Genomic DNA, 13,410 nt, shown 5'->3' with positions numbered 1-13,410 from the left:
GACCGATTTGGTTCAAACTTTGTACAGTTGAGCTAAATGCCACAAGTAATAAGCCTATTGAAAATGGGTCAAATCAAATGACCCCGTAGAGTCACGCCTCTCTGTCTATGGCAAACGCTTGAATCTATTCGGTTCAACTTTGCACAGTTAACATAATTATATACATATACCACATTTAGCAAGCCAATTGAAAATGGGTCAAATCCAATAACCCCGTAAGATCACACCGAGGTGCTTTGCCGTGTTTTTAGACGCTCTTTATGGGCTTATTCATATTATCACAAAGCAAGGACGCACACAGGGGAGGGTTTTGATTTTTTGAGAGTTTAAACCTCCCCCAAAACGGTTTAGGTTGTACCTGCATTCACTCGTTCAGTTTTCCACTAACACACAGTTAACTGATTATTAATTACTGCATAAGTCCGTCTCGTTCCACTTTGTACTCCACAACTATTAACTGTGGGTTTGTGTAGTTAGTACATACCCACCCCCACCCTATAATAGTTCAAGTACCTACAACTCTAGCACTAAAATAGTAACAAAACTTAGGAGTTGCACCTAAACGAAAAATGTTCTGAGTTTCAGTTCAGGGATGGAGATGTACCTGTTAAAAATGTCAAACAAACTCAAATAATTCGCAAATCGGTTTTGGCACATTTGTAGGTACTATACCTATGCATTCAAATTTGAAAATCAATAAAAATTAAGCCATTCAAATAGCAAATGCCAATTTCCGACTCCGACATCATAGAACTTCTCTTTGTGTACAAATATGAAATTTCCCGGCTCGGTTTGTGCACAAATTTGCCTTGAATTCGAGGATATTTGGGTGAACAAAAATATGACCTAGCATAGCTTTTCTAATTTTAAAATGATTTAAAAACATCTGCGTTCAATTTCTCTAACGTCTTAGTACTAGTAAACACCCTCTCTAACACGAACAACCGACCAATAAATGAATTCTTCGTTTCCCTTCAAGAAGAAATATCTGACTAAGCTTTAGTGCCTACTCACAAACCTGATTTGTACTAATACGAGTATAACAAAGACTACTTCAGCCCCGAGCAAAAAAAAGGCTTCAGCGTGCGTGGTGCGTTTGAGGAGAATTTTAGGTGGGTACTTCATAACTTCACTTCACATTTACGTGTAAGTGTTACCACTTACCACCTAACGCAAACACCGTTCGTCCGGAAGTCGGTGAAATTACCTAGTTACGTATTGGTAGGCAATCTAAATCTGCGAGAGACATAACGATTTTAATAATAAACTTAATACAACAACACAATCATTTTTTTCTATTTCGGTGTCACAATGATGATTTTGTACAACTGTTTTCGACCGAAAACAGTTGTACAAAGACAGTGATTATAGTCGTTTTTTTTCGTAACTCATCTCTTAAGTTGGCAGTTACTATTTAGTACAAGTAGGTACTTCGTTGGGTACTTCCATGTTTGAACTTCAAAATGTCAGTCTTACTACGCTGCCAACCTAAAACTTAACGGCGTAAAAAGTGTTCCCAACATAAAACATGTTAGTTCTAATGTTCCCTATAGTTTCTGATAATGATTTTTTTAATTAAATTAAAGCACCGAAATAAAAAAAACAGTATGAAAAACGCGTATTACAATGCTTTATTGTAATACTCCTATCTTGCGGACACTCGTGGCTACGCTTCGCGTCGCCACTCGTGCCACAAGATAGTCGTATTACAATAGGTCGCATTGTAACACTTGTCTTTCAATATACTATTGTTTATCCCATAATTAAATTATACAATAATAACAGCGGAATAGTTGAAAATAATGACGATCGACCGCAAGACAATTTCAAAGGTCAAATGTTATTCTTATCATCGTTGTTAGTATTAGTTTAGCGATAATTAGAAAATGAATAAATTATCTTGCTGGTGATGATAAAGAAAATGCAATCTTTTTTTGCACTTTTATTGCCGTGCTGTGCTCGTCAGTCGTCACCCGATCGTGTTTGAAAGGTAATCTAATGAGCGTTAGTATTTACGATCTAATATTAGATAATTATGAATCGGTAACTAACTATAAATAACTACCGTATGTAAGTAGATAGCATTATGTTATTATTCAATGGTTTTAACAGAACGTTTTATGAATTTTATGTAATTAAATACAGCTAGACGACTTAAATTACGTTATAAACACAATATCCACGTCACTTTCAAAGGTTTACGGGGGAGATTGTTATACGAAGCGGCTCAGTTCAGCCAGAGGAAAGGTTTGTTACCAAGCGAATGAGAACGGCCTTGTTGCACTGCTCAGCTCATTGCATGGCATCACCTTATAATCTACTCAGTTGTCAATCGGCACAGCACACTAATACGCAATTGTGTACCTACCTTCAAAGTTCAAACACGTTGCAAGTACGATAAGTAACAAAAGGCTTACCGCATTATAAAACAAAAGTAATACAACTCACCTATTTTTCTCCAGCTCATTATGAGATGTCCTGCAATTAAAAAAAACATTCTTAAGGTCATAATCGGAAGGTAGAAATAAGGTCATCGATTTTATAGTGATATTGTTAGGCAACGATACTCTACATTGAAGGCCGTAACGCAAAGCGCGACTGTGTGTAAAATGCTGGGTACGTCGAGAACAAAGAAACATGTTATTAAACACTGCCCACGTATTGAGTACATGTGGAACTGCATTCGCAAAGGATGAAATAGTACTTTGGCGTTATGCAATTTTTTTTCTAGCAAACAAAGGAACCCGAAAAAAATTGATAAGCTCGCTCACCTGTTTCCCTGAGATTTTTTCGTCTTTGGCCTTTTGTAAACATTTCTGAGATCATCTGGCATGGGTAATGTAGAGGCATAACCATGCTCGGCCTCTGCAAAAAGTAAAAACATCCCGAAGTAAATAACAGCTGATAAGTAAACGTAATGCTTGCACGACCCTCATGTAAACAAAGGTTCATTAAACCAATACTGACCTCTTTCGCGCCTTTCCAAGTACTCTGCAGCCTCAAGCAAAGCAGCAATGCTCATATTTAATATAAACAATAATTTAGTTAACACTAAAAATAATTCGTTTTCACCACAGACCACAACACAAGTTCACTGCACAAAAATCACTAACAACTTCTGTGCGGCAGTACGATAATAATTTATCGATGTCAACCGTTCAACACACAGGCGCTTATTCCGAAATTGCGCCAAACAGGAGTGCGCAACGAGCGAGTGCAGCCGATCCTCCTCGTATAACAACAAAACGACGAACACGGAATGTTTAGTTTTGGTCCAAACAGCTGTACTTGTTTACATCACGTATTTCTTAAATTGAACTCCCTACAAAAAAGAATATCTTGGCATTGCCATCTTCATATTAGTCTTTCACGTACTTCTATGTATTTTTAAAAATAATTCACAGCGAATAATTCACAGCAGCCTTAGCAAATTTTTTGTTTCCTTATCCCTTTTATATCATATCGTTATTTGCAGCGCTAAAATACATTTATGTAGATGTTTACGGGTTTATCATTGTGTGTGAAAGACTGCTAAATGTTTGGGAACCATCTGGATAAATTGATATTTTTTATATCATTTCTAGTTTAATAACATTTTTGTCAAAGTTTACGCGGTTACATTTGACATGTATTAATCCTTTAACGCAACTGTGCTGTTATACATCTACTGCAGGAACTTACATTTTTCGCAATTAATTGTAACTAGGATTTTTCATTAGGAGCAGGCGTGTATAGGCAACTTAACTATCACGTTACGGAGTATATTCATTGAATCCACCTAGAAATTATTCCTTTGTCTCGAAGGTTGAAATATAAAATGTAAATTACAATTCTTGTATAGCATAACTTTTTTATATTTCTTTATTTATATATCTCTTTTATTTATATCTCCTTTATTATTATGACCAAAGTAGTTTATGACTTTATGTTAAACTTTTAAAGTTTCTAGCTTATTTGCACCTACTACCTTTTACAATATTTGTATTATTTGTAATAAACTTAAAAACTTGAATTGATTGTATTTCCTTTAGTTTCAGTATACTGGTGGTTAAATTAAATTTCTGATTTCCCGTGTAATCAAAAATTCCAAAGGTGACTCGACCGCAACTCTTTTTTGATCGTATAGTATAATTCAGTGACTCATACTATGCGATCAAAAATGAGTTGCTGTTGAGTTACCTTTGGAATTTTTGTTTACATTGGAAAAACTTCCAAAGGCGACTCGACAGCAACATATTTTTGATCGCCCGTTATTTAAGTCATCTTTGAACGCGGGCTATTAAATGAATTAATATTAAACGTGACTTCCCTGAATCAAAATTTCGTTGATCATACATCATGCATTTCTAACTTGGTAACTAGAAAGACCAATTATATTCAACATTCTTCCTTATTTTCAAAAATTACCCTAGCACAAAGGAATGATTCGACTGATCTCAGTGATTTTTTTAACTCCTAACAGACAATGGATACGTTACCGGCAAACTGCGAAATCCGGCATTTTGCAAAATGCCTAGGCATTTCGCGAAATGACGAATGCAACAGGCAAAGTAAGAAACGGAGCTGCAGTTCGCACTTTGCCTGCCTCTCTTTAGGGATTTCGCGAAATGCCTAAGCAGTAAGCATGCAGGCAAAGTGCGAAGGCTTCGTCATTTTCCACAGATTGCGCATACAGCGTTGCCATTGGATGGTAAACGACGCGAGGATTACGATTTACTCGCTAATATTGCGCTCACGTTTAGATTGCATGGGTTGTCTGTTGAGTCACGCTTTAGATATTCTGTGGAGAATATATCAAATGGGGGAAGGTACTAACGCGACGGTTTTACGTTTGGCACAGCTGCACGCGCAATCTGTAAAAATAACCGAGAATTCTCACTTTGCCTGAATGTTTAGGCATTTCGCGAAATCCCTAAAGAGAGGCAGGCGAAGTGCGAAGTCGAGTTCCATTTCTCACTTTGCCTGCTGCATTGGTCATTTCGCAAAATGCCTAGGGATTTTGCAAAATGCCGGATTTCGCAGTTTGCCGGTAACAGATATAACTATCGCTAGGAAAGATTGCCGGTCACAGCACACCTTGTGTTGATCTGCAATCTATGGTTTTCTTAAGATGCGAGCGACTTCCGGAATAGGATCGTGCCAATGATGAACGAAAAGTCTTTTTGTTCAATATTGACATGATACTATCCTGGAAGTCGCTCACATCTTTAGAAAAACATAAATTGTAGACCAGGATCAAGTGTTCTGTGACCGGCAATCTTTCCTGGCGAGAGGTTTAATTTCAAAATCCTCAAATTCCAATCCGGCTTCCACTAAGTTTTAATTTACAATTAAAATTAACTTTGAGCAAGATTCCAACAAAATTAATGGTTAATGGTTCAACATGAGACTGCGGGGGGATTCCAGTTGTACATTAGGTAATGCCTAAAAATATGCTATTTGAAATGTCGTTTTACGCGCTTAAGATCTGAGTTGAAGAAAGGGTCTCTATCTGTACATCTACAGTAACTATTCAAGAACCCGGCTATAAGCCCATAATTTCGTATTTTTGAAAAACAATTTTTTTACAGGGCACAACCCGGACATAAAAAAAATATATAATGTGACTGATTACATGCGTCTCACGCGATATTTAACAAAAAACCTCTTATAGCCGGGATGAGTAGGTTGTAAGGAAGATTTTAAGCTTTTGACCGGGTTTTCAAATTCGTTCTACGCCGTTTAAAACGAAATTTTGAAAAACACTCAATATCGAAAGTGTAGAAAAACTGCATGCAAACGTTAGGCAACACATCATGCTATATACGTTCGGCAAATCACCTTTAATTGCTTCTCTTCTATTGGTTGCATTATTAGCTAATTGTGTTCACTTTGTGAAATGGGCGTGTTTACTACAACAAGGCTTAATCATAATCATCATTTTCCATTGTTTGCACTACTACGGCTATAAATAGTAGATTGTGTATATAACTCTCGCCAGGAAAGATTGACACTTGATCCCGATCTACAATCTATGTTTTTCTAAAGATGTGAGCGACTTCCGGGATAGTATCGTGTCAATGTTGAACGAAAAGACTTTTTGTTCAACATTAGCACGATCCTATTCCAGAAGTCGCTCGCATCTTAAGAAAAACAAAGATTGTAAATCGACACAAGGTGTGCTGTGACCGGCAATCTTTCCTGGCGAGAGTTATAGTAAAATTGATACATTCCCGGACAACAATTACAATAGCCGAGGCCAACTAGAATTATTGGAGTTCGGGAATTTGCTTTCACTACGAGGTACACATATAGTCCAGTCAAATTACGGTTTGCGCTGGATGTTGTCACTTCAGTCAACGACACCAAGCGCATCCTATGTAAATTCGCTGAATCCGAAAATCATAGTCCCCCTGACCGGAAACGCCCGGAACATATTGTTATAAACAAAAAACGAAGAAAAAATGGGAAAATGTCGTGTTTTTTCACATTTGACTTCGAATATCTCGTTAACTATTGTTCGGAGGGAAAAAATGAATCTGTACATGCGCACATTTCATTTTTACTGTACCTATGCGATATGTTTGCCTTTGGTTAAAATGTCAAAAAAGTGTCTCTATACCTAAAACAAGAAAGTTGACATTACGACATTTTCACATATTAATCGCTAGATTTGTCCTGGCTTGAGCTATAATAAGTTACCTACCGAATACAAAGGAACGAATTCTGAATATATTGGAAACTACAGTAGCATTAGACAGAGGCGGGTGCAATAGCGCACTCAAATTGGTTGGAAAAACGCGCTATTAACTAAAAAGGAGGATAATAGTATTCTTGGCTTAGGTATACTTCCACGTTCCACGTTCACAATTAGGCTTATACTATACCCTATTTTTTGTCTCGCTAACACACTGGATGTCTCTTAGTGAACTACAAATAAAACGATTGGTTAATTCATTTTAGTGTTTTTATTAAATTTTAATACCCCTCAAATGTTTAACACATTTTTGGGCTGAGCAACCAAATCTACTAAGTCAAAGCATCTCGGAAGAACACAGAGGGGCGGAAGGGTAGGGGTTATTTTCAATATGGAACCCAACTCAAGCAAACGCAGCTCATAATAAACCGATACGACATATCGAAGGATCCTCAGTACCTATTACAATCACTGTTATCGACAATTTATTTAAATCTTACATAATACATTTTATAGTTAACAAAATGCATGAAATTCATGACTTGCTCATTGAGATAATCTTAATCTTGTGTCCAGCGATATCAGTGCAAGCATAATGATTTTGACATGTTTTGAACAAAATCCATGTGGTCGTCGAAAATAGATCAAATTCATGTTTTGGTCAATGAGATAATGCTCTTGGTCTTTTTCCCAACGATCTTGGTGCATAAATAACGATTTTGACATGTTTTGATCAATATCCATGTAGTCGCCAAAAATAGATCAAATTCATGATTTGGCCAATGAGATGATGCTCTTGGTTTTTTCCCAACGATCTTGGGTCATAAATAACGATTCTGACATGTTTTGATTAAAATCCACGTGGTCGCAAAAAATGCATCAAATTCATGTCTTTAGTCTTGGGCATTGAGTAATGCCCCTAGTCTTTTTCTCAACGATCTTCGTGAATAAATAACGATTTTGACATATTTTGATCAAGATTCATGTGACCTCAGAAAAATAATTTAACATCTTTGAATCACACACATGCGGTCTCGCATGCGGTTATCAAATGTGCACGTGATGTACTCTTTCAGCATCAAGATAATGCGTTCCAAATTTATGTGTAAAAAATATTGCTCTAAACCTTTTTACCTCTGTCACAGCGAAGAGTTATATTGAATTGTTACACATCTAAGAGTCATAGGGAAGAATCTAGTGAAATTCCGAACTCGATACATGACCTAGGGAATGAAATATGTTGATTTCATATACTATATTGAGCGCGCAGTTTCTCCTGTTCCCGATTCACTCGAAGTCCTATAACTTTTGTTCCTGTTGAACCAACTTCCTGAAAATCAATAGAGTCCGTCCTTAATGTCCACAGTACCCGTAGGTATTGGCCACTTTTAAAAAGAGTTAGAGTGCATACGGACGGTAATACAAAACTATAAAGGATCTGAGGATCCTAATAAACTCGTAAGTAAGTAGGTACCCAGTTCAAAATTTAATTTTGTAAACTGTTCCGCCAAATTCCTCGTATCGAAACGCTCGACGCAAAACGCCGTGCATAAAACTGGTTTTAGACGCGCAGTGAACGTATTTGCCTTATTTTTTACTCGTAGGAATTTGCGCGGTTTACTTGAATTGAATGGTTTCAGAACCTGTAGTAACATAAGCTCAACTTCTCAATCGACAAGTTTTTTCGGCAGTTGCCTATATTTGGACTGCGCCTACAGTTGTTCCATAAAAAATCAACAGTAGGTAACCTTGTGTACTGGATAATAGCTATTAACATACCAAGGTATGTTATGACTATCATAACAGGCGCAGATGTCAGGTTAAAATCCGAGCGTAGCGAGGATTTTAATAGCGTTTTCGATTGGCAAAACTCGTGCTGCACGAGTGCAATTTTTACGTTCTATTGGTAATTTTAGGGCAATTTTCTGTGTTCCATTGGCAAATGTGATGCAACAACTAAGTACTCAGTGCAAATTTCGACGCACGAGGTCCGAGAGCTCGTGGAGCTGCTAGTTAACAAATTTTCAAAACAAACGTGCGACAATTTGAATTTGTTTCTTGCGTTGGGAGAGTTTTTTGTCGTCATCTAGCGACAGCGAAGATGATGAACTAGCCATAACTTCTATTTTACAAAAATTTGCACCATTGACTTTACACACTATAGACAAACGGTGTAGGCTTAAAAAATGGTAACACAAATGGAGCTGGAAATGTTAGTATGGAGCTGGGCCACCAAATCGTCGCAGCGCCACTCTCGTTGTTATTACGTCATTAATAACTACAAGTGTATGCACAGTGACAGTGACAGGTATTGACATTGACAAGCGCGGATTAGTAAGAACGCAAATTTTGCATAAAGCTAAACTTCCATGGCATCAAGACGAAAAGGAGTTTGTCATAAAGTTATACTACAAGTCTCCGGCAACTCACAAATTTCTGGAGGCAAAATATCGTGTTGGCCGCAATATCTACCTTAAAAGAATGGATTTCGGCATCTAAATCGACTACAGGATATAATTCAGCATAGTTCGAACAAATTAAACTAACAAGTTAGTATATACTATCGTCAAGGAAGAGTGGGTGTTATTTGCTTCGATGCCATCATGTTCATCTTCTGCATTATTTCAGTCGTCATTAGAAAACTCCATCTTGGACATTGAAGTTGATGACACTAGGTACATTACTGGAAGAGTGAGTTGATCTACTTTGCGATCGAAAAGTTTAATTGCACACGATGTGAACAGCTTCTCAGAAAACCACATCAAACCTTAATGACGCCAAGGAACTATTAATTTTACGCAATATAATTTATAAATATGTTTACTATGCATAAATGATTGCCGTTTTTCCTTGCTACTTATATAATTTTTGAATAATTGGCCACTTTGAAATTAGGAAAAAAACGCTGTGCATCGGCCATATCTGTTAAATTGTTGTTAAGAACATTAAATTTTGTAAATGGTCTTTGTAATACTATTAAGAGTAGTTCAAACAAAAATGTACAGAATCAAAAATTAAACGAATGAAACGTCATAAATTTGCTTGCGTTCATATGTCGTCCCATTCGACGTCATCATTAGTACGTGCATGCAATGTGTTTAATAAGTTGCCTATTTAACGCAAATCTTCGCTACAGTAAGCGGCTGCCATTTTTCCCTATTTCACCGTTTGTCTATTACTCAAAAAATTGGTCCTTTACAGGAATTTCAAATTTATATTCCTCATCGTTTATCATAAATAATACTGAAATCGTTTGTCATTTTTTAGAATAGAGATTTGTCGATTACCTACCTAAATCTAAAATGAGGTTATGGACAAATGACAACAAATATTTACGAATTTATGTTCCATCATTGAATAAAAACACTATAAAAACACTATAAGAAGCTTAACGCTTATGGAAGAAAGCGCGACAAATCCCCTTGCACCCGCATTGGTTGTGACCCCCGAACTCTCTTTGCGGTAAATAGGAGGAAAGCAAATTCTCATTCTTCTCAGTTCAAGAATCGACATTATTGACTATGGAACGCCAATTTACTATTTATTAACTGCATTTTAAGTATAGCATTTTAATTGGTTACGTTTATATGCCATTGTAATAAAATGGTTTTGTTAAATTAAAATCCACATTTTCTTGGAGTACGATAGTAATTTAAATAGTTTCCTTTGTAACATGTCACAAAATAACGACGTTTATATGACGAATCCCGTAGCACCACTTCAGTTTTTAATGCCTGTAAATACTATAAATTGCATTTAAAATGCGATAGGTTTATTTTGAATGCTTTTTCTTTGCGATCATCTACATCACAAACCTATTTAAATGCTGGTGTGTACAAGATGCGTTTTACTATTTATTATACATTTATAACGTATACCAAAATATTTAAATAACAATTGAATTGTTACCAACAAATTAAACATGTCAAAAAAATGTTAGCCAAATGTATGCAAATGTAGGAAATGTTAATATGGATTTTAGCGTTTGAATCCTAAAACACTACAAGATGACAGAGATGAATATTAAACATTGCCAATTTAATTGTCATGCATCAAAATAAATAGCAATTTGTATAAAAGATTTAAACACATAACGCATTTATTTGGAACTGTCCAGCTATACCAGAAGTGAAATACATTTGCTGCTGTGTGTAATTGAATTGATATTAAATAAAATTGAGTCGAGTATGTTTGCATCAAAAAAAAATGTAAACCATTCTCATGCGTATATCAAATTAAATCGCATGCATTCAAATCCGTATATATGCACTTTAAGAACAAACGTTATTCACGTATTGGATTAAAATAGATACCCGTTGCGATATTACCAATGGAAATAAAATTATTCGTAAGGTATGGCATAAAAATTAAATCGAAGTTTAAGATGTAGCATTGAATTCCAATGAATTTAATAGTGCATCTTTTAATTCAAATGAACGTCGAATTATTTTGTGAATCATTTCTATGCGATACACCGCATTAAAATACAGCGCATTTTAAGTGTGCTTATACATACAATGGAAATTCGGTCTGCATAAAATGTATCGCATAAGAATGAGACACAAATTTAATGTATCAAATGGAAATGGTATGAATGAAAATTACTCTGCATGCAAATGCGCAGTTACGTTAGAGAAGGAAAGTAGCCGTAGGTCTTAGGTACGTTTTATTTGCGGTTGCGCAAAAACAAAACAGCTGTTATCGAACGTGTAAATGGATTAATTAATACGTTCATCAATTTTGAGAAGGCAAGGGATTTATTGGGTTATTTTCTGTCGGTCACACGTGACCTTTACAGTTTTTACGTACATATTCGGTAAGTCCAATTTTACGATTCCTTTTATGATAACAGTAAACAATGAATGTAGGATTTGCACCTGCTGCGCAATATTGTTTAATATAAAGCAAGAAAAAGGCCGATGGAAATCGAAAGATGTGCAAGAGGCGCCGGGTCCCCTTAACAATAAATTGGAGGTGTACGCTGTCGCTATAAAAATAGGTAATCTCAAATTTCACTTATTCTTACCTGTAATGCAAATTGAGTGAACAGTTACAGGTTCGTGGGAATTAATAATGGATAAAGAGTCCAGAGATAAACCGTTAGTTAATGGAACGAAGCTCATGTTCTACGACTCTTGTAAGGAACAAGCACATCGACAAGTTGATGCTCCTTCGTAATGGAAATTGTGTCGAGTTCAATCGTGATATATCTACTAACACGATAAGTTAAATATGTAATCTCCATTGAATGAGAAATTTGTATATTTACAAGATGCTAATACATGTACCTGTGTAGAAACACGAGCACTTGAGACATTGTTAGACACGTATCTCGTTCTGTTTGATGGGTGCACCGTAGTATGTAAACGATGACGTCGCTAACAAAGTTACACAAAGATTGTCAAAAAAAATGTGTATCCTGATAATTAAACGATTATCCTATTCGTCATCTGGAAGCGTTTATTTCAAAAGTGAACCACACACCGAGAAATGTAACTTCCCTACATACCAAAAGGCAGATTGAAAGAGAAGTCCTCGCAGGGATGATAGAAGCGTAGTTCCTCTTAACCCTTCAGTGGTGACGCACGGTCTCTCAGACCGACGAAAAGTATTTTTCAAATTTTTATAAAAACGATGCAGCGCATGGCACTGCTAGTTCTGCTAGCTTAATATTTTGCGTGTCTGAGTTTAGTACCAGACGAACAACTTGATGAAGCAAGCCGTTCTTTGACAATTTAGTGCCGTGAGTAATTGGCCGCTTTCCAGTGCATTGATGCTACGAAAATTCTAGTCAGCGCAGCATTGCAACGCGCATCCCCCCATAAGCTTAGTATTGTGTATAATTCAATTTAGTTATGTTCAGTGGCGGTCCCAGGGGGCCCGGCCCCCCCCCCCTATTGTTCATTTTTTTCATCAGATTTATTCTTTTCCGTGTTGGGACAAAGTTCGGGTTTGGGCCCCTCCCTTTACCAAATCCTGGGACCGCTACTGTCAGTGGCGGTCCCAGGGGGGGGCCACGGGCCCCCTCATTCATTTTTTTCATTAGATTTCTTTCATTTTTTTCCATGTTGGGGCAAAGTTCGGGTTTGAGCCCCTCCCTTTACCAAATCCTGGGACCGCTACTGGTTATGTTACAAGAATAAAATTTATTTTTCGATTTATATGCCTTTATTTATTGACTGTACTTTTTCCTTTATTTTAAGCCAAGTTGCATGCGTAGTAACTACGAAATCAAGCCAAAATCAAATTCGGTCTCTCAGACCGAGGTCACCACTGGTGTTCCAAAATTTCACGTCACCACTGCAGGGTTAAAAACCCCTGTTAAAGTTTTTCTAGAAGTGCTCCAGAATTTGAGAAATAAATTTTTAAAGTTGACCACGCACATACTTCTAAATAGAACACCTAACTTTGACATCGCATTAAAGAAGTTACAGAGAGGTTGGAAGAAAACCCCCTATAGGGGTGATAGAAGGGATGTTCCCCTTTAAAACCCATGTTACAGTTTTTCTAGAAGTGCCCCAGAATTTGAGAAATTAATTTTTAAATTTGACCTTGCACGTACTTCTAAATATAACACCTAATTTTGACATCGCATTAAAGAAGTTACAGAGAGGTTGGAAGAAAACCCCCTGTAGGGGTGATAGAAGGGATGTTCCTCCTTTAACACCCTGCTCGCAGTTTTTCTGGAAGTGCCCTATAATTCGAGAACTTATGAGTGTGTTTGTTCATTCTTT

At 36.7% G+C, this 13,410-nt stretch overlaps 2 long non-coding RNA genes across 3 annotated transcripts; one reads left to right on the top strand and one right to left on the bottom strand.

Moving 5' to 3' along the window:
- Positions 1-1,790: 1,790 nt before the first annotated feature.
- On the bottom strand, positions 1,791-3,773 carry LOC116177634. The gene is made up of 3 exons (XR_004146721.1): positions 2,968-3,773; positions 2,772-2,865; positions 1,791-2,478 (listed from the first exon to the last, which is right to left on the bottom strand). It is a non-coding gene; the product is annotated as an uncharacterized LOC116177634 (long non-coding RNA).
- Positions 3,774-11,038: 7,265 nt separating this feature from the next.
- Positions 11,039-12,125, top strand: LOC116177633. 2 transcript variants are annotated; one of them, XR_004146720.1, is made up of 3 exons: positions 11,074-11,492; positions 11,545-11,675; positions 11,727-12,125. It is a non-coding gene; the product is annotated as an uncharacterized LOC116177633 (long non-coding RNA). The 2 variants fall into 2 exon arrangements; XR_004146719.1 differs by having other exon boundaries at positions 11,039-11,492; positions 11,545-12,125.
- Positions 12,126-13,410: the final 1,285 nt, after the last annotated feature.

The sequence above is a fragment of the Photinus pyralis genome, unplaced genomic scaffold (genome assembly GCF_008802855.1).
Source record: "Photinus pyralis isolate 1611_PpyrPB1 unplaced genomic scaffold, Ppyr1.3 Ppyr1.4_LG8, whole genome shotgun sequence".
NCBI lineage: Eukaryota > Metazoa > Arthropoda > Insecta > Coleoptera > Lampyridae > Photinus > Photinus pyralis.
Note: the sequence above shows the minus strand (reverse complement) of the source record. Positions and strands in the feature narration are given on the sequence as shown.